The 22348-nt window shown below is 42.0% G+C and overlaps 1 pseudogene; it reads right to left on the bottom strand.

Annotated features, from left to right (window-relative positions):
- Positions 1-3384: 3384 nt before the first annotated feature.
- LOC124555749 lies at positions 3385-3501 on the bottom strand (annotated as a pseudogene).
- Between the last annotated feature and the right edge of the window lie 18847 nt (positions 3502-22348).

Raw genomic sequence — 22348 nt, 5'->3', positions numbered from 1 at the left:
AAGCTCTGCTGCGTGCCTTGCAGAACTAGCACTCCTGAAAGAAAGGATATTGCGGAGACATGGCTTAGCCACAGCCTGGGGGATGTTTCCAGAATGAGATTTTCACTCTACAGAGGAGTGTGCGCTTATATGAAACTTCCTGACAGACATAAATTGTGCGCCGGACCGAGACTCGAACAAGGGGTATTTGCCTTTCGCGGGCAAGTGTTCTACTATCTAGGTATCCAAGCACGACTCACGACCCGCTACTGGCTACGAAGCTACTGGCAGATGTGAAGCTGTGAGGACGGGGTGTGAGTTGTGCTTGGGTAGCTCAGTTGGTGGGGCGCTTGCCCGCGAGGGACAAAGGTCCGGAGTTCAAGTCTCGGTCTGGCGCACAGTTTTGTCTGCCAGGAAGTTTCATATCAGCGCACACTCCGCTGCAGACTGAAAATCTCATTCTGGAGACATCCCCCAGCTGTGGCTAAGCCATGTCTCCGCAATATCTTTTCTTTCAGGAGTGCTAGTTCTACAAGGTCCGCAGGAGAGATAAAGAGAGAAAATTTCATTGTGGAATGTTTGTGATTGGCGGAATTGATGGAAAACCAGATGGCAGCTGTAATATGGGGCTGTTTTCCTGCTTTCTAGCGCCGGCCGAGGTACCCGTACTATATGTACCTGCGGCTGCTGCGGTCTCGCCACATACAAGGCTATAGACAACATTGAGTTGAAGACTGCTGTTATCACACTTATCACAGTTAAAGTTAAAGGTATCGCTTCTCGTGCGGTTATTGATGGACAGTGTTTGCTTTTAGGTTGTAGATTTGATTTTGCTCTAACTCAGGTTGGTGCTACGCCGCCTAGTAACCGTAATGGCTGGTTAACTGTAGTGTTTGCTAGATGTGGAGGCACAAGTGAGTACGGCGGCCTTGACAGTTTTGCTGGTAGAGATGTAATCTGTTATCGTACTTTTCACTTTAGTGGTGCTTTAGGTAGCAGTAGGTCTTCTTTAGTTCCTGCGCAAGCTTTGTTTGTACGTACTCGTTGTCGCAGGAAGGTAGATGATGATAAGGCTGTATATTTTTGGTGTAAAGAACATTGTTGTTGTGAAGATGTGTCATCTGTTGGTGACTTTGTATTATCGTAAGTAAGGTGTTAATCTTGAATAAAAAGACTGATCATTGATCTTGCCAAAAGCCGAGAAGGGATTCTTCTTGGTGTTTTAGTTCTCTGGGGCACTGAAGGATGCTCTCTGGGTCATCTGCTACGCCCCTGTGTCTCTGTGAATGTGTGCGTCTCCGTCAGCCGTAACTGGCCACCACACTTAAAAACGTGTCTGGTTAAGTGACGCAAGCGTTTAAAGCAGCTGTTAAGGTAGTGGCCAATCACGGGTAGGAATGCTAATACCAATCAAAACGTCGCGTTTCCACCAACGAAAGGAAATAATAAAGTGACCAATAAAGACTTCTAAATCCCTCCCCTTAATCCCTAACAGCCTACCAGAATTAGATAACAGCCACTTCTCATTCAGCAGTAGCAAAAACACCCTGAAGAAGGTCGCTTGCAACAGGGACCGAAACGTCGGTAGTTTTATATACTGCCAATGCGGTCATAAACACGGGAATATTTTTTTTGGATTTGATTTACTTGGGGAAAGAGACCAAACAGCGAGGTCATCGGTCTTATTGGATTAGGAAAGGAAGTCGACCTTGCGCTGTCAAAGGAACCATCCCGGCAATTGCCTGAAGCGGTTTAGGGAAATCACAGAAAACCTAAATCAGCATGACCGGACGTTGGATTGAACCGTTGTCCTCCCGAATGCGAGTCCAGTGTGCTAACCACTGCGCCACCTCGTTCGGTGAAAAATTTTTTGTTTAAAATATATACAATATGAGTCAATCCTGCGAAAGCCAGCGATGACTAATGAAAGTACGTATGGAAAGGATGCTATTGGACCTTTCTGTATTCTGTGCACAGTCGGAAACAAACATTCTGCGGTAAATCGATTTTCTTACACGTTACACTGGTGCTACTTTTATCAGTTTTCTCGCCATCATTTTACTTTCAGAATAATTAACTGAAGAGAGTAATTTTAGTTATATCAGTACATGCTTTGTTTTTTCGTACCGCCAGTGGTACTGTACCAACGTCTCTGAATCATTGATGTAGACAATGCGGATGTAGATCAATAAATTTTTATTTTCTGGTTTTGCTTGGAGAGGAGACTTAGAATCTTCACCCTCGTAAGACGTGTATATTTCTATTGTCTATTGTCAAACCACAATTTATGAAAGAAGTTTATATTTTATTAATGGGATTAAGTAGGAAAAATTAATATTTGTCATTTTGAAAATAATTGTGGTAGCAGGGAATGTCTGCACCAAAGTATTGTTGGCGGGAGAGACCGCATATTGATATAATTTTAAAAAGGGCGGGAGAGACCGGGTATGGATTCATTTTAAGAAAAGAGCGGGAAAGACCGCGCATTGATACATTTTGTAATGGTATCAGCGATTGTCTGCACCAGAAAGCATTTTTGGCGGGAGAGATCGCACTTTAGCGTTCGTAGTGAGATATGAAGCGAGTCGGTAGCAGGTCTGAACCGAGAGGTTGAGAGGAGCGGTATGCCTGCCAGCCACCAGCTATGATTTACAAGAGATTATAAACGGATGTACAGAGACATCAGCTAACTATTGTCATAAGAGGAACTAATATTATTCTGTTTCTTTTTGCGAAACTCAAGACTACTGAAGGTATGTTTGCGCAATGCTAGTTGTAAGATTAGAGTAAATATTAAGTGCCATTTGAACGTTTGTAAAATAATTTCATTACCAAAAGTAAATATTTGAAGAATCGTTTTCAGAATGTAATTATTTTTTGCCAGCAATATTGCATTACTGATTATAATACATCCCAAAAACCATCAACGTAAAACTCTGCAAAATTTTATTGTTGTCAAGAAAAACTTTAACTATGAATTACGTAACTTCAGTCAAATTAATTAAAGAATAACGTCAGCTTTGCTATTAAAGAATAACGTCAACTTTGGTAATAAATACAGCCACTTATTATGACTGCTCACCAGCAGCCAGTAAAAAAGGTAAGGAACAGTTTTAGGTTATTGCAGGTAACGACTGAGGGCCACGACGACGACACATTCTATGTCTCGTCCAACTAATCAGCAAATCACTTTTAATAAAAGCACTCCGTCTTCAGGCCACAAGTGGCCCCGATGGGACCATCCGACCGCCGTGTCATCCTCAAGTTGAGGATGCGAATAGGACGGGCGTGTGGTCAGCACACCGCTCTCCCGGTCGTTATGATGGTTTTCTTTGACCGGAGCCGCTACTATTCGGTCGAGTAGCTCCTCAATTGGCATCACGAGGCTGAGTGCACCCCGAAAAATGGCAACAGCGCATGGCGGTTGGAAGGTCACCCATCCAAGTGCCGACCATGCCCGACAGCACTTAACTTCGGTGATCTCACGGGAACCGGTGTACCCACTGTGGTAAGGCCGTTGCCCCACTTTTAATAAGCAGCATTTAAATTTGTATGCGAAGATTGCACTTATTATTATTGAGAAAGAGAATTAATTTCAAAGGGAAGATTTCATTTGTTAATATTAAGCAAGAGATAGAAATCCTAAGGGAAGGTTTCATAGGTTATTGTAGAGGGGAAGGTTGCGTAACAAAAGAGATATAGAGGAGACGGGAAGGTTTGGTTCAAATGGCTCTGAGAACTATGGGACTTAACATCTATGGTCATCAGTCCCCTAGAACTTAGAACTACTTAAACCTAACTAACCTAAGGACATCACACAACACCCAGCCATCACGAGGCAGAGAAAATCCCTGACCCCGCCGGGAATCGAACCCGGGAACCCGGGCGTGGGAAGCGAGAACGCTACCGCACGACCACGAGATGCGGGCGGGGAAGGTTTCACCCTACACGTACCCTAGTACAACATTTCGTGGTCTACGGCGCTAATCTCTTTCGATTTCGTTTTTTCACTCTCACCACAGTTTTATTTATTTATTTATTTTTTATTTTGAATTCCACGATTACTGTATCAAATATCTTTATACAGAGTCATCGAAAACGCACTGATGGCGTTAACTTTTAAAGTACCAGGACACGTTGAACAACATACAGGTGGAGGAGGAAAATTCATGGAAACCTCTCCTCAAAGCAGTGCTACGAAAGGAGCACTATTGAGAGAGGACTCTTCCTGCGCTCCACACGCGGCTAGTGAGACGTATTCCGGCATACGCAGACGACCGCGCGGCGCGCCGCTCCTTGTGAAAGCCGCCTCCACCTCGTTAACAACTTCTGGGAAGCAAGTTTTAACGATCAGCGCGCCCACACAAATGCCGTATCATGCCCGGCCGGCGACCGCCATGGCCGCAGCGCCGCGCAGCCACCTCTGCACGCCCCGGGCCGCCTCCGGATTTGTCTTCCGGGAAGGCGGAGTCCTAGAGCTGCGTGACCGCACTGAACAATCCTCGACAAACGGGTTCAAGGAAGCTGACAACAACCTCTCGTTAAGCTATTAGCGTAACTTTCTCTTTTTCTCTCTGCACTTCCTCTCCATAATTCTCTCTCCCTCTCCCTCCCTGCAAATGTAGCTGTTTCGAAACAAAACAATCATGGCGGCTAATTTTCCAAAGTAGTGCTGTATAGTTAATAACATGTTTAGTAAAAGACATACACTGCTCTGCAAAACTTAAGGGTGAGACAGATAAAATAGCGTAACGTACGATGAGCCTTAAATAAGTAATGGAACACTTTTTTTTCGACCATTTGCGGTCGAAGAAAAGCGGAATTTGTTGTGAGACATAGTAAGATATTCCCGCCTCAGCCTCTGTAGTTTTATGGAGTACCAACAGGCTGCAACACTATGCGTAGCCCTCAAAATGGTGGCTGTAGCGGAGGTGCGTTCCAAGCAGAAGAAAGTTGCTACCGTCAGGCGAAAACTAACGCAGAGATCTGGTTAATGGGGAAATATACAAGCTTTTGATAATGTTGACTCGAATACTCTCTTTCAAATTCTGAAGGCGGCAGGGGTAAAATACAGGGAGCGAAAGGCTATTTACAATTTGTACAGAAACCAGATGGCAGTTATAAGAGTCGAGGGACACGAAAGGGAAGCAGTGGTTGGGAAGGGAGTGTGACAGGGTTGTAGCCTCTCCCCCATTTATTCAATCTGTATATTGAGCAAGCAGTAAAGGAAACAAAACAAAAATTCGGAGTAGGTATTAAAATCCATGGAGAAGAAATAAAAACTTTGAGGTTCGCCGATGACATTGTAATTCTGTCAGAGACAGCAATGGACTTGGAAGAGCAGTTGAACGGAATGGACAGTGTCTTGAAAGGACGATATAAGATGAACATCAACGAAAGCAAAACGAGGATAATGGAATGTAGTCGAGTTAACTCGGGTGATGCTGAGGGAATTAGATTAGGAAATGAGACACTTAAAGTAGTAAAGGAGTTTTGCTATTTAGGGAGCAAAATAACTGATGATGGTCGGAGTAGAGAGGATATAAAATGTAAACTGACAATGGCAAGGAAGGCGTTTCTGAAGAAGAGAAATTTGTTAACATCGAGTATAGATTCAAGTGTCAGGAAGTCGTTTCTGATAATATTTTTATGGAGTGCAGCCATGTATGGAAGTGAAACATGGACGATAAATAGTTTAGACAAGAATAGAATAGAAGCTTTCGAAATGTGGTGCTACAGACGAATGCAGAATATTAGATGGGTCGATCACATAACTAATGAGGAGGTATTGAATAGAATTGGGGAGGAGTTTGTGGCACAACTTGACTAGAAGAAGGGCTCGGTTGTTAGGACATGTTCTGAGGCATCAAGGGATCACCAATTTAGTATTCGAGGGCAGCGTGGAGGGTAAAAATTGTACACGGAGACCAAGAGATGGATACACTAACCAGATTCAGAAGGATGTAGGCTGCAATACGCACTGGTAGATGAAGCAGCTTGCACAGGATAGAGTTGCACGGAGAGCTCCATCAAACCAGTCTCAGGACTGAAGACCACAACAACAACAACATTCAAGCTCCCTCGTTGGCAACTATGGAAGTGATGAACGTCTCTAATACAAAATGTATGTGGAAATTGAATTCGAGAAATGACACTTAAGTATCCAATCAATAAGAAACATGGGAACATGCTCCGAATTGTCTTCAACCGAATGTTGTAGGCAGTATTATAAGCTATCGTAGCAAGTGTCTCAGTGAAGTTTTATTCTATTGTTGCGAGTTGTCATGGATAACGCTGGTGCTGAGCGAAAAATTCTACATAAGCAAGTGAGAGACATAATTCGCGGGACACTGGCTTTCGCCGCGCGGGGTAAAGCCGCGCGGTCTCAGGCGCCTTGTCACCGTCCGTGCGGCTTCCGCCATCCGAGGTTCGAGTCCTCCCTCGGGCATGGGTGTACGTGTTGTCCATAGCGTAAGTTACTTTGAGTCATATTAAGTAGTGTGTAGGCTTAGGGACCCATGACCTCAGCAGTTTGGTCCCATAAGACTTTACCACAAGTTTCCAAAAACACACGCTTTTATGAGGCGCAAATCACGTGTAATCAAGTACTTCATCTGTCGCTTGGGACTGGCAGCAACGCAGTCCCCGTCCTTGACATGAGCGAATCGCCATAGTTAGGTGGATTGGACTATACCAATGCAGTGGAGAAGCTCCAGTACTCCTCCCCCACAAATACGCATGAAAAGTAAATCAGCAGCACAACAGAAAAAAGAATATGACGGAAAGCTTCTAGGGTCATTTTCAAAGAACTGTCTTGAACTCCCGAAGTAGGCTCTGAGGAGGTCGAAACTGACAAGAATGGCAAAGCAAGAAGGACCTTGCGATGCTGCTGTTCGAGACGTCTCTTCTGTCCCATAGCTTTCTCAGGAGGAGGCTAAGGTGCGTTCATTAAGGATTTACTGAATAATAGTTGCTACTGGGCTTTGATGAAGAGGAACCTCTGACTGCAGAAGAAGAAAATGGTGTGGATTCCGAACTGCCACCAGATGCCTCTAAATTGGAAGACGTTGTTATTTTTTTTCCCATATGATACTGTTAAAGAACGAATATCATTTCTCATTCCATGAAAGCTGCAGCTTTTGACTGTAATTAGATATCACCTTATTTAGGGTACGTCATTTCGTTGCAAGGGATTCATTTTTATTACTCGTTTTGTGGAAAACATTTTGATCATCATCATACACTAAAGGCTATGCCTTGTCGGTTTAGCCACGTCCCTCACTCCATTGTCATCCTCTTCAATTCTTCATACGATTTTATCCTCATATCTTCATTGATGTTATTAAAATACGTTGCTCTTGGCCTGCCTCTTCGTTTTTTCCCTAAAATTTTTCCTTCAGATACATTCTTTAGGAACTGGCTTTGTCTCATTATGTGCCCTATCATTTTTGATTGTAATTTAAGCAGCGTTCTGTACTCATTCACTTCTCTTAAGACCTGTTTATTACTTTTTCTATCCACCCAACTTGTTTTCCTCATTCTTCTCCATATCCACATTTCCATGGCTTCCAGTCTCTTTTTCTCTGCCTTTCCCAGAGTCCACGCTTCACATCCGTATGTTAAGACACTCCAGTTTTGACAAACTTTTTCCTACTTTCTAGGCTTATATGATTGTCTGTTAGTAAATTCCTTTTATTTTGGAAAGCGTGCTTTTCGAAGGCTATTCTTCTCTTTATATCTGTGGTGCATTTATTGTCGTCAGTGATTGTGCTCTTCAAATAACGGAAGTTCTCAACATGCTCTAGAACATCATCTTCTAGTTTAATATTAACTTTACTATTTCCTTTTGTCTTCCCTACTACCATAGTTTTTGTTTTCTTCTTATTTATTTTTAGATTAAATTCTCTTAGGATTTTGGCAAACTTTAGCAACATAAACTCCATTTCCTTTACTGAGTCCTTTTGATAGCGCCGCAAAAATTATTTTTGGCGGTGCTATGCGTAGTCTCCATAATGGCGTTACAAGCAGAGTGCTTTCGCTGAGTTTCTCTTTCGGGGCAGAACCATAGCATCGCAGATATTCATAGAAGCTTGCAGAATGTATACGAAGACCTGGCAGTGAATAAAAGCAGGGACAGTCATTCGGTGAGGCTTCTGTCACCATTGCGACGAGGTCGTGCAAATGTGTCCCATCTCCTGCGGGCCTGCTGGCCGCACTCAGTAGTGACTCCTGAAAGTTAGAAACATGGGGATACTCTCATTCGAAATGATCGACGGATAAAAATAAAGCACGTCTTTGTTGATAGTGCTGACACATTTGTCCAATATTTGCGGTACTCAAAGGTACTTGTCTGCTGGGTTTCTCGTCGCCTGACAGAATGCCATGAAGAGGAATGAAGGACCGTGTGTGCGGAGGTTCTTGTGCATTACGAGGTTGATCGTGACAATTTTTCGTCATCACAGTTACACTCGATGAAACATTGGTTCATCAGTTCGACTGTCCTTTCTTGTCCATCCTACAACTCGGATCGGGCACCTTCTGAATTCCATCTGTTTGATCCAACGGAGAATTCACTGCATGGGAAGCAGTATGTGGATGATTGGGAAGGTTATTGATGCAGCAAGACTCTGTCGATGTGGACCGGTAGTGTGGTACCATAAGGGCTTACAGATCTTCCTTGTAAGGTGGAGTATGGCCGTCGCGCTGAACGGAGATTATGTTGAAAAATAGGGTTTCGTAGCAGAAAGGGTGGGGAATAAGGCGGTGTATTGGAATCTTAAATAAAACGAACCTGCTTTCAGAAAAAAAATGTATTGCAGTACTTATTAAACGCCCCTCGTATTAAAAACTCTATGGAAATAAATCAAAGAGTCGAAGTGTGGTGTCACCGCCAGACACCACACTTGCTAGGTGGTAGCCTTTAAATCAGTCGCGGTGCGCTGGTATACGTCGGACCCGCGTGTCGCCACTATCAGTGATTGCAGACCGAGCGCCGCCACACGGCAGGTCTAGAGAGACGTCCTAGCACTCGCCCCAGTTGTACAGCCGACTTTGCTAGCGATGGTTCACTGACAAATTACGCTCTCATTTGCCGAGACGATAGTTAGCATAGCCTTCAGCTACGTCAATTGCTACGACCTAGCAAGGCGCCATTATCATTTGCTATTTATCTTGTGATGCATGTACCGTCAGACCGATGTTCACCAATTATGGATTAAAGTTAAGTATTCCAGATTCTACGTACCTTTTTTTGCTAGTCTCAAGACATTGTCCTGTTCCAGACCTCACGCCATCCTGCGTGAGCTTTAACGCGTGCCTTTCGGCTTCCCGTCATTGTGGATTGGCTGTCTTGCAAGTCCACAAAACGAAGCATGTTGCCAGAGGTCTCCGATTCGTGCACAGAAAGCTGGACGTCATGTGACATGAGGTCAGCATGGCTACAGCGCCAAACGTGGCTGGTCCCGCAACACGAGAGAACTGAAGGAACGGGAATAGACAGTGTGCCTCATTCCGCGAGCAGTTACTGCGGGCCGTGGTGATCAAAGTCATTCATCAAAGGAATATTTTTAAAAAAGTTTTCAAAAAACTGTTGAAATCTTCAAAAAACTTTTGGTAGCCGCCTTAGGTGTTAGTAGTTCCTTTGTCACATGATCGTACACAACCAACTGCGCGATGGTTTAACCGCGTCCTTAGGTATAGTTACATAACTAATTTAACATTGCTTCGTTACAAATACACCGTCTCCCAACGTTTGGATGGCGTTCGAATTGCTAGACCCGTATAAATTGGATGGTTACAAGACTGAACATTAAAAATTCCAATGGGCAACAGGTGCAGGCAGTGCAGATGGGCACTGTCAGCTGTGGGTATGGACCAGTAAGTAAAAATTAACAGATTACCTGAGGACGGAGAATGTCCGTCATGTACCGTTGTGACGCCAGAATTCTCCCAATCACTACCACCAGTGACTTGAAGTCATACATGTTGACTCCCCGCACAGTTACACAAGGAGTAACACGGCTGTGCCTATCCAGAACATCGAAGAATTGGGACCTCTGCCCCGGTCGCCGTCAGGTTAGCAGTTACTAACATCTTACTTAGATAGTGAATTGGCATCAATTATTTCCAGTAAGATGGATGTAGAGGGATTATGAGCAAAGTTTAAACAGATTGTAAATCGTGGTGTGCCGAGTTACGCGCCTAGTAGGTGGATAAAGGATGGAAAAGACGTACCGTGGTTTAATAACGAAATTCATAACATGTTGCGGAAGCAGAGACGGTTGCACTCCAGATTCGAAAGGGACACATAAATGATGACAAGCACAGTTTAGCAGTGAGTCGTGCGTCTGTAAAAAGATCTATGCGCGAAGCATGCAACTACCACCGTCACACCTTAGCAAACAAAACATTTAGCAGAGAGCCCGAGAAAATTGTGATCGTACGTAAAATCGCTAAGCAGGTCTTAGGCTTCTTTTCAGTCCCTTTGTGACCAGCCTGGTGTAGCAAAAGAAGATAGCAAAACGAAAGGCGAAGTTTTAAATTTCACGTTCCAGAAATCGTTCACGGGCGAGAACAGTGCAAACATACCGTCATTTCACCATTGGACAGACTACCGCATGGACGACATGGAAATAAGCATACCTGGCGCAGAGAAGCAACTTAAAGATCTGAAAATAAATAAATTCCCAGGTCCAGGAGGAATCCAAGTTCGATTTTACAAAGTGTAGTCTACTGGATTGTCCTCTTTTTTAGCTTGCATTTATTACCCAGTACAAAGTCCCAAGCGAATGGAAAAAAGCTCAGATGGCTCCAGTATGTATGAAAGGTAAAAGAACGGACCCGCAGAATTACAGACCAATATCCCTAACATAGGTTTTCTGCGGAATCCTTGAACACATTCTCAGTACGAATACAATAAACTTTCTTGAGGCTAAGAAGCTTATGTCCAGGAATCAGGATGGTTTCTGAAAGCATAGCTCGTGCAAAACTCAGCTTGTCCTTTTCTCACATGATATACTGAGAATTGCGGATGAAGGGCACCAGGTAGTTTCCATATTTATAGATTTCCGGAAAGCATTTGACACGGTGTCCCATTGCAGGTACGATTACATGGTATAAGTTCGCAGATACGTGAATGGCTCGAAGACTTCTTAAATAATAGAATCCAGCACGTCATCCTTGACGGCGAGTTTTTATCAGAGACAAGGGAATCGTCAGGAGGGCCCTAGGTAAGTGCGCTAGAACCACCGTTGCTCTCTATATGCATAAATGATTTCGCGGACACGGCTGGCAGCAGTCAGCAGTTGTCCGTTGGAGATGCCGTGGTGTTCGGCAGCGTGTCGAAGTTGAGTGACTGTAGGAAGGTACAAGACGACTTAAGGGGAGGTTTACTATCTTTTGGTTCAAAAAATCGATTTTTTTAAAATTGCATTTGTGGATCCATAAAAGAAATGGTTTCTCCGAATACGGAACGGAAATCTTTGTTATTCGCGGTTTATCAAAAAAATGCACCTGCCTGAAATCGGCCTTTTACAGGCGCCAGTTTTTTTCGTTCGGAGGACGAGTTATTGTACCGGTGTTTGGGAGGAAACACACAAAATTCAAATGAAAGTTTGAATGCGTGTGTCTGGAAGTTAGCCCCCAAGCAATTGCATTCTGGTGCGAAGACTGTAGAGATTGCGACTTTCCTCGCAGTGAGCAGCTTCAACGAAGGGTATTCAGCAATTCTGAAGGCCATGACAACGATCGACTGCACCCCGGGACTCCATTCGACGCAGTTTGCCAAGCATTTGGACGACCACCGGATTCAAGCGGCCGAAAACCGCATGTCACCGGCCGTACGAGCGGCTCTGGAGCAGCGCAGGATGGCCCAGGTCGAGCAGAACGCCCTTTGTGAGGAAGAGGAAGGAGTAGTTTATGGACCCGGAATAGCAGATTGAATGTAAGTTATATAATATTGCATTTATATGTAGTCAAAACTTCAAACGCGTTTTTCACGAAATAACACTTTTTTTATCGCGCGGTATGGTAACTTCAAATCTACTGAACCGATTGGCATGATTCTTGGTTTCCGACGAAGGTAACTAAATTGTCTAGGAGCTGTACCAGTTTTACTCCGATCCTTCAACTGCAAATATTTTTACTTGGCCAACGAAGTCGAAAAATCGATGAAAAAAACCTATTTTTTTTCAAATGGCCGCCATTTTGTTTCCTGTGGTCCAAATAACTTAAGCGAGGTACAACTCCTAAAGAATCTTATATACTTCACTAACGTCAACTCAAATTTTATTTCAGACTAGCCGGCTGACCTGTGACATACCAGGCGTGGAGGCCAACATCGAAATTTTGTTTCGTTCCGACGGCTCTTCCGCCTTTGCTCTTCGACATCTCCGGTCGAAAAAATTCCACTTTGTAGAGGAAATATCAGTAAACATTTTGACCAAATTTGACATTCATATCAATGACACATCCCGAGAAAAAAGTTCTCAAAGAACATGCTTTTTTCGGGCCAAAGATAGTAAACCTCCACTTAAACAAAATTTCCAGTGGGTGTGATGAACGGCAGCTAGCCCTATATGTGGAAAAATGTAAGCTAATGCGGATGAGTAGGAAAATCAAACCTGTAATGTCCGGATACAGTATTGCTAACGTCCAGCTTGACACAGTCAAGTCGTTTAAATATCTGGGTGTAACGCTGCAAAGCGCTATGAGGTGTAACGAGCATGTGGTAACTGTTGTAGGAAAGGCAAATGGTCCACTTCGGTTTATTGGAAGAATTTTAGAAAGAGTGGTTCATATGTAAAGCAGACGGCACGTAAGACACTGGTGCGACCTGTTCTTGAGTACTGCTCCAGGGTTTGGGATCAGTACCAAGTCGGATTGAAGGAAGACATCGAAGCAATTCAGAGGAGGGTTGCTAGATTTGTTACTGGTTTGTTCGAACAGAACGTACGTACTACGGAGATGCTTCGGGAACTCAAATGGGAAACCCTGGCGTCCTTTTCGGGAGACACTATGAAGGAAATTTGGAGACCCGGCATTTGAAGCTGACTTTCTAACGATTCTGCTGCCGCCAACGTACATCACGCTTAAAGACCACGAAGATAAGATACAAGAAATTAGGAGGCGTACAGACAGTCGTTCTTCCCTCGCTGTATTTGCGAGTGGAACACGAGGGTAAATGACAAGTAGCGGTACAGGGTACCACCCGCCACGCACCTTACGGTGGCTTGCGGAGTATCTGTGTAGATTTAGATGTAGCTGTAGATATGGATAAGCGCTGGCAATGGTCATGCGGGGCTAACGCAAAGCCGCGTTTCGTCGCAGAACAAAATATGGCGCCATTCATCAGCAGACAATGCTTCCTGATCACGGCCCCACTGTCTAGAAGGAGCCACTCCGGTCGTGGTGCTATCGTCAGCCTACGCGTTGGACAGTAATCCCTTTGTCCGGCTGCTTCCAGTTTCCGACCAATGGTGCGAGACTCCAATGAATGTAACAGCAAGTCCATCGTACTAGCATGGCAGACAGAGATGTGTTGGGGTTACAACGTGCTTGATGGACAATACGGCGATCCTCTCCCATGGGTCCAGATCCCTGACGAGTAATGTGGCTGCCCTCACGTTCCTATGCAGTCCTGTATTGGTACAATGTCACGTACAGATGCCCCACAACTCTTGATATTGCACCATTCCGCCAACCAGCGAAATGGAGACCCACAATCTGTCAGCTGCTCAAAACTGACTCGTACATTATTTCGAGAAAAGAATTGTTCAAATTATCGGTGGTACAAATAACTAACTAAATATGAACAACACTAATGCATATTTGGTAGGCATTCTGTGTGTCACAGAGAATTTCAGCACTCACCACTTACATAAGCCATCCCCGACCTATGGCCTGTACAAACACGAAGCTAGGACGATCCAACCGTGTCTTTTGTGCACTTCACTGTTTTTGTCCGTCTTTAATCAAGGCGACATCAGCGATCAGAGAAATTACTTCACAGAAAAATGAACAAGCTTCTAATTCATGGCAGAACTGCGAGATTTATGTTCCGTCTTTTGTTTTATAGATTCCAGGAGAACGAAATCTACTGATTGAACATCTCTCTTTCGATTACCACAAGAAGATTAGCGTTCAACGCCAATCGACAATGAGATCACAAGAGCCAGTTCGAATTGGAGAACGACTGGGTTCCATTTCAAAGTAACCATCCGGGCATTCGTGTCGTTCCAGGGAAATCACGAAAACCTAATTTCCTATGGGACTATCTTGGTTCTTGAACGACGTTTCCAGTAGTGCACTGGTTCAGTGTAAATGACAGAAAAAATGAAAATATCAAGAAACGCAAAACAAGAGGAAAATCTATTTCTTAAATAAAATCCGACTTTCGTTGGTTCACTGCATTTTGTTTCTATAAGACGCGTATCGCCTTTTCATTGTAAGGCACCTTCAGTGAGATCTAGAATGATAACAGTTTTGTTTTTAAAAGTATTACTTGTACATTATAAAACAGTTAATGTCTCGATCTTTATGTAAATAAGTGATTACTTACAGTTCTTCGCGTTTTTGGTACACTTCTGAGTTTCCTCTCATCTGATCACTTACTGGAGATTTCACTATAACTTCACATACGAAACATAAGCATGTTTTCATACTCCAAAAATTTTTCTTCACAATTTTCATATTGTTTGAAATTATTTTTAAGGCGCACTATTAATCTTCTGTCACTAGTTGTAGATGTTTGATGCAAAACTGTGATTTTAAGGCAACTACTGTGAGTGCACTATATGTCTCTTTCTGTTTGGTTCGTTTACGTACATATTACCAACCTAACGTATATGCTGAAAACAGATGCCTATTCATTTTTGTTAATATTTATAACTGCGTGTGTGTGGTGGGGAGGGAGGGGTGGGGGGGGGGGGGAGAGTGTGGGTATGTGGGTGGGTGTGTGGAGGGTGGGGAGACCTTATGTGTGTTGGTGATGTTGGTGATTATTCGGTATGAGTTGTAGAATGTCGAACTGGAGTGTAATACCTATCAGAGAGTGGTTGAAGGTTTTGGGGTTCAGCTGATTTGGGTTTTGATTGAAATGTTTTGTGGAGGTGTTCATAGACATGTGAGTGGAAAAGGACTAGGTGCTATTATTATTATTATTATTATGATAATAATCTTATGTTGGAGTGTTGATCTATTATTTTATCTGTGAGTGTAAACAATTAGTTGTTTGGCATGTGTTCTTCAACATGCAACAGGGTTTTCTTTTCTGTTTTGGTTTACTGTGTGAGGTAAGTTCCTTGCAGGATTAGGACATATGTTTTATTGTTGATTCTAATTATTTTCATGTTTTCCTCCCTATTGGTTGGTCTGTAATTGTGTTCTCTTAGGTGTTCTGCAAATGTGGAGCGGTTTGTCTATGCTTCCAGGCTCTCATGTGTTCTTTCTATCCGACATCAAATGTTCTGCCTCTTTGTGCTGTCTATCTACCACCAAAATGCTTACACTGTAATTGATATATACCTGCTTTCTGGTACATGTCTCTGTTATTTGTCAGTTTTGGGTGTATTTCTGGACAGAACCGTCTGTTGTGTATGCTATGTTTATGCCCTGTGTTTTGAAACAGTTGGTGATTTTATGCGTGAGTTTGTGTTTTTATGTCAATGTATAACAATTTTCACGATTATTCTGTGTAGTTGTTATGATACTGAGTGTTTGTGACTGTGTCTGATTCTGTGGCTTTGTGGTTTTTACTCTTATTTCATGTTTGATTTTGTTGTTTAGATTTTTGACTATGTTATTAATGAAGCCACTGTGTTTGGGTATATGTGCTATTATGTCGAGCGGTTTTGGTAGTTTTCTTTGTTGAGTGGCACTATGTTGAGTCTATGGAGCATGCGTCGAAGTGCTGCTTGCTTTTGTGAGTGTGGGTAATACGACGATTGCGGAATGATAATGTCAGTAGCTGTGGGTTACGATAAATTTCAATTTTTGCTATTGGTTGTTATATCTAGAAAGTTAATTTGGAGATTCTTTCTCTTTCCACTCTCAATTTTATATTTTTATGTACCTTGTTAATATTAGTGTGCAGTTTTTCATTTTTTGGTCGTGGTTCTTCAATTAAGCAGAGGATATCATCCATGTACCTGAACCAATATATAGGACGGGGCAAATAAAAGTGGCCCAGTAGAGGAAAGGAAATTCAGTACTAAGCTGGAGCAGGTGTTGAAAGTGAACACCAGCCATCTCTTGACATTTTTGACAGAAGAAACTAACATTCCAATAGAAGAGACCGTCCCCATTATCGAAAACCATCTTAGCGAGTATAAAAAACTACAGTCTGTAGAAACTGAAGAAATGACCAAGGTTTTGAAAATCATTCTCAAGTACAATTATTTCAGTTTCAATGAATAACTGTTCTAACAAAATGACGGCCTCGTTATTAGAAAATGCATCGCCGTGTTTTTGGCTGACGTTTTCATTAATCATTTCGAGATCAGATTCTTTGAATCTTACCACGTCCTGGCTGGTAAAATTTCTTTCTACAGGCAGTACTTTTATGATCATCATACTGATGTCGATGACTTCATATCTCTTAGCGACACACTGAATCGCTTCCACCCGAAAATTAAATTCACGTATTAAATCGCGAATCGATGTCGTGAATTCAAGTTACGTGATTTGAAATTGCGGCTAACAAATAGGAAAATTAGCTTTGGCATCTACAGAAAACGCACTACCCCTTATAATATTATCCATGCGACTTCCAGATACAGGCATAAGATTGCATTCTTTCGTGTTATGACTGACCGGATGCTTGAATTCCCCTTAACACTGTCCGCTGTTGTCACGGAAATAAATAACCTCATTATTAATAAATAATTGCCATCACTAACGGCTACCAAGCCAATCTCGTGCAAAAACTTTACACGGAAAGTACTAACAAGAACTCTAGTATGCCTATTCTGAATAAAGAGGGCACTAGTGCAAAAAAAAAAAAAAAAAAAAAGTCCATTCCGTTCTTAGGTGATATTTCCTATCGGATTGTGAAGTTATTTTAAAAAATACTGCCTCACTAAGCTTCTTTTCATACATAACGAGAGACCTCCTATTGATAGATATCTAAAATCCGGGCTATACAAAATTTAGTGCAGCGTATGCTCGAGCTTTTATACAGGACAAACAGCAAGGGTCCTTAAGTCTCGCTTGCGTGAACATTTACTGAACAAAGACGCTGAGAATGCATATTAATCAACGTTCACAGAACAACTAAAAGCTAAAAAACACTTACATCCACCGCTTTCGTTACTTAATGTGGAAATGTTGCACATAGTGGATAAAGGGAGCAAAATTAAGCTTCCCGAGAAGGTAGAAATTTATAAGCATTCCCAGCCGAGCTCCAAGATCTGCTGAATAATTAGCTCTCGCTTAAAAACAGGCTGTTTCTTGATTGCATTTACTTTCTTTTCAAATGATTCATAAACCGCCTATTTGCTTAAGCAGTGGTTTATATCCCATAGTAACAACGACCAGTGTTACCTGTCGATTCAAATGACTTATAACCTCCCTATTTGCTTACTTCTTTTTACAGCATGTTAAGAAGGAACATTTGCATCTATTGTTTGCTCATTTTTTCTTCACCTTCGTTACCTAGTCGACAGATCTTAGTACTTTTTTAACGTAATTTATTTTTTAAATATTTTAAAATATGTTTTAATTGTGATGGCTAGTCAGAGCCGATGGCCACCTATTTGTCTAGTGGTCAGTGTGTCTAATATATTTTCTTACTCTGTTTTCTGGCTAAGATTTTAAGCCACTATCGTAGATGTGCTGTGCTGCAGCTAGTATTTATAAGAGTTGTAGGTAGAGGTGCCAAACAGAAAGACATCAAGTAAATCCCCGCTGGGACTTCCTGCTTGCCATGGAATCGGATGTCTCAGATGGTGCATGCTCATTTGCATCACTCAACACTTGTATCCAGCAGCCGGCCTCAGTGTCGTGAGAGTTCAATGTAGTGCGTCGAGAAAGTTAGATGTAGCACCGCTTGTCTATAGGCCCACGGCGATCAGCTTACTATTAAATACACCTGATGGTAGTACCCATTCTTCAGCCCTTTTTACAAGATATGTCATTTTTGCGTAAAAATTTATGTGCTTGATCACCACGTGACATTAGGTCTTAATGGAGTTTCATTTCTTAAAGATTGGTGTTCAGTTTCGTTTGACTTACGTTATAGACACGAACGCCTTCGTTGTACATAGTCTTTATGAGCTATTAGAGGAGTGTAAGTGAATTACGAGCATAAGTGAAATAGTTTATAGTCAAACTGTTGGTGCTGTTCATCACATGTCTCGTGGTTTTTTAATATTTTACTTACGATGCTAATTTTTTTAGTTACCATATCTTCGCATTTTTACTTTAATTTTTAACTGCTTGACAGTGACTACTATGTAAAATTTTTTAACTAAGGTACGTTGATAATCTGTTTATTACTGTACACTTATTGTTATTAATCTGCTGTTAACTGCGATCCAACTGTGGTAATCACTAAATTCTTATTCTATAGCCATTGTTGTGGGACTCTATCGTCCAGAGTTTGTTTCACGTTTGATTTCCGATGTAAGCTTAACTGTATCGTGTTCTCAGGATGGTAAATTAATCGTGAAAGTGACGTTAGTGAATTTCCTGATGAAAATGATTCTGAACCAATATATAGGACGGGGCAAATAAAAGTGGCCCAGTAGAGGAAAGGAAATTCAGTACTGCGATCCAACTGACTTCTATCAGATCTGTGTGGAATACTTTTGCAAGCAACTGCTAAACATTATACAATCCGCATGCTTGCTGTAGTATATATGAGCAGCTTGTTGGTTTCTGGAGCCGTTGCTCTTTCAAAGTCTCCACACCAACAGGAACCAAGTAACTATGGCATGAAATTTGTGACTATTAACTAAGCCAAGACAGTTTTTATGGTAAATGGTGAAGTGTACAGGTGCAATAAAGAAAGAAAGAAATGGATCTGTACCGAAATTGTATGTAATAAAACTTTCGGAGCGTATAAAGATACCAACCGAAATCTGACCGTGGATAACTGGTTCACTAGCGTTTTAATAGCAGATCTTATTCCAGTGTCTTATAAATTTGAGATTCTGAGCACGCTCAGAAAAACAAATGCGAGATACCACCTTCATTGGTTTTTACAAAACCCGAGAGAACTTGTCTTAAAGGTTTCGGTCTATGAAGACCCCCCAACCTCATACAGCAAGAGAGAATAAGTTACTCCTTGTCGATCTAGCACAGAGGTATCACCACTGATGAAGAATATGGAAATTAACAGATGGTAATTTTCTGTAAAATGACCAAGAGAGAGACTGACACCTTTTATGAGTTATGCGGCACATCCTACTTTGCGAGACACACAAGATGTTGACCGCTTCACACACGGTTCGCCATAATAGATCACGTAGGTATCAATGCAATGAGTCTGTATAGAATGGCCGGAACAGAAGAGAATCGAAGTATTAGAGATGTCGTGCTACAAACGAATGTTGAAAATGAGGTGGAATGATATAGCAAGGAATGAAGAGGTTCTGCGCAGAATTGGAGAGGAAAGGGTTATGTGGAAAACACTGACAAGGACAAGGGATAATCTGTTAAGACATCAGGGAATGACATCCATGGTACCAGAGGGAGCTGCAGAGGGAAAAATCTGTAGAGGAAGATAGAGACTGGAATACACCCAGCAAATAATTGAGGACGTATGTCGCAAGTGCTACTCTGAGATGAAGAGTGTGGCACATCAGAGGATGAATCCGGACTGAACTTAAAAAAAAAAGGAAAGAAAGAAAAACCTCCTACTGTAAGGCTCCAAGACAGCAGTTTATGGATAGTGCCTGTCAGTGTCTTTGCAAACCATTCATGGAAATGAGTCTCAACTCCATGTCTGTAAGCTAGTGTACATACAAGAATTTCTCAAGTTCTTCAAAAACCTCTGGTTGAGGACACTCCCAGAACCCCACAAATTGTGACTTTAAAGTGCAAGAGGCATTTCTTGTGCCAATATTCAAAGGACAGAGGAACATCATTGGTATGCTATAAATGTGGCAACTCGTACTGCCATCAGCACAGTGCTAACTTGCGCGAAGAGTGCCGAAATGAAGGATTAATGGATTTATAAGTAATCTCGAAATAATTGTGTGTTATGTGTATTTTATTAAATGAATAGCATCTTCATCTAACTAAACAACAAATGAAGTCCTTGGACCTGAATCACTTTCAAGTTTTATTACTGAAAAGCTTCTATTACACTTTTTCTTTATCTCTTATATTCAGTGCGTTAATACTAATATTGACTGAGAAAGTACATGACAGAGGACAGAGGTGTAACAAAATGCCTTTAGTGTATGAGAGACTAGTTTCATTATAAAGTGTTTTACATTCAGGTAGTTTCTGCAGCAAATAATTGAGTTTCACTGTGACGCTAATGTACATTTGGTATTACAGTTTCAGAGGTGTACATTAGTAGGGTTAACACAGGACAATGCAGACATTTTGCGCGGTCAAAAAGTTTTGCACCTTCAGTTCCAGTCCTATCCTCAGTGAAATACAAGTAATGAAAGTGTCTTCCACACTTGGATTGAAACTGGGTTCAGGGCCATCACTGCAGTACTTCTTAGCAATCCCTGGTGTTGAAGTTTGTGGAAGTATCTAAAATAGGTTTGGAAACGTCTTATCTGAACCAGCAGTATCTGATGAAATTCTCAATTAATCGCCCAACAGCACCACTTTCCGAACGAAGACAAAAGCTGCGCATTATCTAAGTTCCGCAATTGTTTCACTGCGGTTTATCGGTAATTAGATAATTAGTAGGGCTCATCACTGAACAAAAGTTCATTTCCGGTGCACGATGGAAACAAAAGACTGTAATTGGATGGTGTTATCGCGTGGCCTGTTTCGCTAAAGCGGTCAGCAGCCCTTAAATCGATTTTTTTTCAATTTCAGTTCATGTAGGCGTTAATTTCCGGAGTAGCGAAATAACTGTGCTTTTATCGTATTTCACGCTTTCGTTTTGCATTGGGGGCAATCATGTATGTCCCACAAACATCTTGATAGTTTCCGTATCGCCTGGCCCATTTACAAGAGTAACGCATTCAATTCAGGACCTCCAGTCTCTGAATGGAGAGCGTAGAGGATTTCACAGCTAACGTAATTTCATACAGCTATGTCACTTTCAGTCTCAGTCTTATGACCAAGTGTTTGATGCACAGTACGGTACTTCCTCATGTTAGTCAGCTCTATTAAACTATGCATATCTTATTATATAAGTGACCTTAAATATCCGTGATATGAACTCCGGGCTTAATACACTCCCTACAAGTTTTCATTAACATTGTTAATTTCAGCACCCAGGCCCTTATGTCTTGTATTAGATCCCACAAACATCTGTCTTTTTCTCATAAAAGTTATTTCGTGGGCATAGAGCAGTGACCAATTTTTATGAAATAAAACTGGGGATACACGCGCTTGTGCACAGGGTTTAAATGTGTCCGGTGCTTCGAAATCTTTTTAGTGTAGTCATGTGATCAGCCTGCAAACATATTTTTTTAAAACATGCCAGTAGTCATTTCGTCTTAGTGACATATGCGAAACACTATCGTGAAGGTATCCAGCTCTTCACTGTTTGGTTGTTTCATTTGGGGGAGGGGACCTAACAGCACGGTCAACGATCCCATCGGATTAGGGAAGGTTGGAGAAGAAAGTCGGCCGTGCTCTTTCAAAGGAACCATCCCGGCATTTGCCTTAAGTGATTTAGGGAAATCACGGGAAACCTAAATCAGGATGGCCTGAAGCGGGTTTGAACCGTCATGCTCCCGAATGCGATTAGAGTGTGCTAACACTGCACCACCTCGCTCGGTTGTTCTTCATTTTGAGTGATAAAAAGGTAGAATTCATTTTATCTCTTGGAATGTTAAAACGAAGCTAAAGAAATGTAGTAAAATATTTCTCCTTAGCAAGCGCAACAGGAAACAGATCATACATTTTTTCATAGCCAACATCAAATATCTACAAGGTGATTCATTTGCCACAACGGATGTCGTTTCATGCAACCCGCACTATGCCTTTATCACGAACGGTATCCAGACAGACGACAGCCACGTAATCAATGTTAAGTTCCTTCTCAGAACTTTGGGCCAGTCCTATCAAAAGGAATCATACTGTCAAAAATACAACTGAGGGTTGACCATAACTTACACCAAATTCTTGGCACAGGATGTATGTTACTTATGCGATACGTATCCAAGAGTCTCCAGTCTTTCTTTGTGTAGTTAGTAGTGTAATTGTATAGGTATTGGATACCTGTAAGTTTATG

The sequence above is a fragment of the Schistocerca americana genome, chromosome 1, assembly GCF_021461395.2.
Source record: "Schistocerca americana isolate TAMUIC-IGC-003095 chromosome 1, iqSchAmer2.1, whole genome shotgun sequence".
Classification (NCBI taxonomy): Eukaryota; Metazoa; Arthropoda; class Insecta; order Orthoptera; family Acrididae; genus Schistocerca; species Schistocerca americana.
The sequence above is the reverse complement of the archived record's forward strand: the minus strand, read 5'-3'. Positions and strand labels throughout refer to the sequence as shown.